General features: G+C 55.0%; 1 non-coding gene across 1 annotated transcript in view; it reads left to right on the top strand.

The window, feature by feature from the left end:
* Positions 1-4,156: 4,156 nt before the first annotated feature.
* Positions 4,157-5,000, top strand: part of LOC126139217 (small subunit ribosomal RNA) — a 1,909-nt gene continuing 1,065 nt past the window's right edge. The window contains exon 1 of the ribosomal RNA XR_007528650.1: positions 4,157-5,000. This exon is cut by the window's right edge and continues 1,065 nt beyond it. This is a non-coding gene — a ribosomal RNA (small subunit ribosomal RNA).

Here is a 5,000-nt window from a genome sequence, read left to right as displayed (position 1 = left end):
ACCGACAATCGCTCCACCCGCACCCGCACCCGCACGTGCCCCACCCCAACCGCCCAAATCGCAACTCCAGCGGATGAACGGCGGACTCTTCCCGCACTCGTAACGTGCAATCCACCCCTATATCTTGCGTTTCATGAAGAGTTATATGCAATATGCCATATTCCCGCTGTCCCTATACATGCTCTAAGTAGCTCGCTTGCTACAGCAGCAGCAGCACCACCTCCGCGCGCTTCCCTGGGGGCACTGAACCGCAGGACGCGAGACCCCACGCCCTGTGGCAAACAGGGCTCCTCTCAGAATATGGACGGTCCCTACCCCGCACAACGATGACGGTGTGGGGGCCATTTTACGACACCGGTTCCTGCGGTGCCAACGCTGTCGTAGAGTCGATACTCCATCTTTGGTAGAAGGCAACCATTCCGCTGTAAATGAGTACGTCGCTCGTAGTTCAGTCACCTCGCAGCACTGCTCAGTAAACTATGCATGCCCACATAGATAGATCAAATACGCAAATGCCCCTATACATGCTGAACGTCTGTGCAAACAAAAGTAACCACACGTCACCCACACACTCTATCACACACTACTCTCTGCCTGTAACAGACACAGATTCAATAATTAAGCGCCAGCATGGACCAACGTCCGGTGCATCCTATGCGCCACAATACACCAACCAGACTATGATAACCAGGCCAGGAGGTCCAATCATAAAACACAATATCCCACTCGTCCGACAACCACAATTGCTCAGATAAGCCATCAACACCCACACATGTCCTACACAGGGGTGCACCCAACATCACCACACTCCATCGTCTTACAGCACAAATACACCGGCGGGAATGAAACACACAGGTCTGCCGCAACCACAGACACGGCGCGCCCCCCTCTCACTAGCGAAAAGCGCATCCCGACGTGACATACCTCCTTTGACACACTGACGCTGCCTCGCGCATCCACTTCCTACGGTCAATATCAACGAACCTCGCCCCCCCCCCCCCCCCAACACGCCATCCCATACCACATTGTGTACCGTACCCAAACATAACATGTACTGTACTACAACGCAATGTGTACCATAAAACAACCCAGTTTGTACCTTAACCTAACCTATGTCACCTTAACCTAACCTATGTCACCTTAACCTAACCTATGTCACCTTAACCTAACCTATGTCACCTTAACCTAACCTATGTCACCTTAACCTAACCTATGTCACCTTAACCTAACCTATGTCACCTTAACCTAACCTATGTCACCTTAACCTAACCTATGTCACCTTAACCTAACCTATGTCACCTTAACCTAACCTATGTCACCTTAACCTAACCTATGTCACCTTAACCTAACCTATGTCACCTTAACCTAACCTATGTCACCTTAACCTAACCTATGTCACCTTAACCTAACCTATGTCACCTTAACCTAACCTATGTCACCTTAACCTAACCCATCTTGCACCCTAACCTAACCTATGTTGCACCTTAACCTAACCTATGTCGCACCTTAACCTAACCTATTTTGCACCGTTACCTAACTCAATATGCACCGCAATGTAACTCAATATGCACCGCAATGTAACGCAATTTGTACCGCAATTTGTACCGCAATGTAATGCAATTTGTACCGCAATGTAATGCAATTTGTACCGCAATGTAATGCAATTTGTACCGCAATGTAATGCAATTTGTACCGCAATGTAATGCAATTTGTGCCGCAATCTACCCCAAGTTGTGCCGCAATCTACCCCAAGTTGTGCCGCAATCTACCCCAAGTTGTGCCGCAATCTACCCCAAGTTGTGCCGCAATCTACCCCAAGTTGTGCCGCAATCTACCCCACGTCGTGCCCCAACGTGACCCAGGTTGTGCCCCAACGTGACCCAGGTTGTGCCCGAACCTGACCCAGGTTGTGCCCGAACCTGACCCAGGTTGTGCCCGAACCTGACCCAGGTTGTGCCCGAACCTGACCCAGGTTGTGCCCGAACCTGACCCAGGTTGTGCCCGAACCTGACCCAGGTTGTGCCCGAACCTGACCCAGGTTGTGCCCGAACCTGACCCAGGTTGTGCCCGAACCTGACCCAGGTTGTGCCCGAACCTGACCCAGGTTGTGCCCGAACCTGACCCAGGTTGTGCCTTAACCTGACCCAGGTTGTGCCTTAACCTGACCCAGGTTGTGCCTTAACCTGACCCAGGTTGTGCCTTAACCTGACCCAGGTTGTGCCTTAACCTGACCCAGGTTGTGCCTTAACCTGACCCAGGTTGTGCCTTAACCTGACCCAGGTTTGCCTTAACCTGACCCAGGTTGTGCCTTAACCTGACCCAGGTTGTGCCTTAACCTGACCCAGGTTGTGCCTTAACCTGACCCAGGTTGTGCCTTAACCTGACCCAGGTTGTGCCTTACCCTGCTCTGTAATTGGCATATGACACGTTACATTAATGTATTGTTGTCCAACCGCAACCCGCTCAGAATAGTTCGCGACTCGCACTCCCCGGTCTCATGTGTATCGTTTCATGTTCAACACGTCGCAAGTGTTGCTTCCTTTTTACATGCTCACGCTATACACTGTAATGTGGACGCCAGCAGGACGTACATCGCCCCCCCCCCCCCACCCTTCCCCCTTCCCCCTGCCTTCGCAAGCTGGTCGGTCAGGTGCATGCCGAAGCACTCAGTCTACGTCGTGTTCTGTCCTGTGTCCACTGTCCGCCGATGTACGCCTAACCCACACACTGTACTGCACAGCGGTCCTCATGTACTGAATGATACACTCTGGCACATGTGTGACCGTACAAAGACTGCGGTGAACCATACCGTCCAGATGTTGTGCACACAGCTACGTGTCATCTCGCCATAACAGCTGCATTGCAGTGTGGTACGCCATAGAGACGTGTGGGAGTAATGGACGCGGTGGATGGCGATCAGCATGAGCCGTCTGTTCATGTAGTGGCGCGTGTATGCAGACGTAGTAGTCTCTTCTCACACAATGTGATAGCACGGTGCCCCGCGTTCCACATCTGCGACATGCTACAGAGGCCGGTTGACAGTTGGTCGCGCAATGGACATCGCATACGTACGGGGGCACCTTCCACGTGCCCTCTAGTTGGGCACATTTTGTTGCGTGGATGTGAGCGGACGTATTGTGTCTTGACACCTGACAGGCAGGCATGCAATAATAGTTGACTTTGCAAACGGGGATGGACGTGTACGTTTACTGGTGACGTTACGCAAATGAACAACTGGTAACCCGTTGTGGTGCGGTTGTCCTTGCTGGAGGTACATCTGTGAGGGCAACGATCGGTACAGCTACGAAGCGGTCCCCACCATACCAACGAACGTGAATGTGAATCTGGGTGTGAAGCGATACGCGGCTGTGGGTGGGTGGGACTGTCCCCGGCCGGTGAGGGGGGGCCGCCCGGCGTGCTGGCCGCGCGGTGCGTGGGCGCACGCGCTACAGCCGGCTGGTGGGGGCGCCCAGTGGCAGGCGCGCCGGCCGACGGACGCGGCAGGCGGCGCAGCTGCGCGCCGGGGCACCCTGCGCGCGGCGCCGTGCAGCCAAAGTGGGTCCTCGCCGGCCCGGTGCGAAGCGCGGTGGACATCTGCAGTGTGCTGGTCCGATTGAGGACTGTGTGCGTTGAGGATGCGCCGCCGCCCGGCACTCGGCGCCGCGACGCCGTCTGCTGCTCGGTCGCCCCAGCGGTTCTCGCTGGTGGTTTGTATCGCAGTTGTGCAGACGTGTTGGCACGTGCGCTGTGCTGGGAGAGTTCGCTTCGGCACCCACGTGGGGCCTTTTCCCTTCTGTGGCGCTGGCGTTGGAGCTGCCGGTCACCGTAGGTGGCGCGTGTTGTCTCCCGCCGGCAATGCCACGACAGCACGCTCCCGGGCCTCTGTCGGCAGCGGCAAGCTCAGTTGGGAGCACGGGTGGTCGCACCTAAAGCGTCTACTCGCCTAACTCCGGGCGATTGCGCCTCTCTCGAACCCGACCAAGTACTTAGGACGGCGCTGCGCGCCGCCGGGACCTGAGAGGGTTTCGAGGTGTATTGTGCAGGGGAGCTCAGCCTCCTCCTGTTTGCAGAATAATTGAGCGGACGCTTGCGTGTTCGCGCGGGCCCCCGGGACACACTCCCGGGCGGCCGGCTGCTCAGCTCTAGTTGACGCAGCTCCCTGGTTGATCCTGCCAGTAGTCATATGCTTGTCTCAAAGATTAAGCCATGCATGTCTCAGTACAAGCCGCATTAAGGTGAAACCGCGAATGGCTCATTAAATCAGTTATGGTTCCTTAGATCGTACCCACGTTACTTGGATAACTGTGGTAATTCTAGAGCTAATACATGCAAACAGAGTCCCGACCAGAGATGGAAGGGACGCTTTTATTAGATCAAAACCAATCGGTCGGCTCGTCCGGTCCGTTTGCCTTGGTGACTCTGAATAACTTTGGGCTGATCGCACGGTCCTCGTACCGGCGACGCATCTTTCAAATGTCTGCCTTATCAACTGTCGATGGTAGGTTCTGCGCCTACCATGGTTGTAACGGGTAACGGGGAATCAGGGTTCGATTCCGGAGAGGGAGCCTGAGAAACGGCTACCACATCCAAGGAAGGCAGCAGGCGCGCAAATTACCCACTCCCGGCACGGGGAGGTAGTGACGAAAAATAACGATACGGGACTCATCCGAGGCCCCGTAATCGGAATGAGTACACTTTAAATCCTTTAACGAGTATCTATTGGAGGGCAAGTCTGGTGCCAGCAGCCGCGGTAATTCCAGCTCCAATAGCGTATATTAAAGTTGTTGCGGTTAAAAAGCTCGTAGTTGGATTTGTGTCCCACGCTGTTGGTTCACCGCCCGTCGGTGTTTAACTGGCATGTATCGTGGGACGTCCTGCCGGTGGGGCGAGCCGAAGGCGTGCGACCGCCTCGTGCGTGTTCGTGCGTCCCGAGGCGGACCCCGTTGAAATCCTACCAAGGTGCTCTTTATTGAGTGTCTGGGTGGGCCGGCACGTTTACT

The sequence above is a fragment of the Schistocerca cancellata genome, unplaced genomic scaffold (genome assembly GCF_023864275.1).
Source record: "Schistocerca cancellata isolate TAMUIC-IGC-003103 unplaced genomic scaffold, iqSchCanc2.1 HiC_scaffold_681, whole genome shotgun sequence".
NCBI lineage: Eukaryota > Metazoa > Arthropoda > Insecta > Orthoptera > Acrididae > Schistocerca > Schistocerca cancellata.
This window is presented reverse-complemented; position numbering and strand designations above follow the sequence as displayed.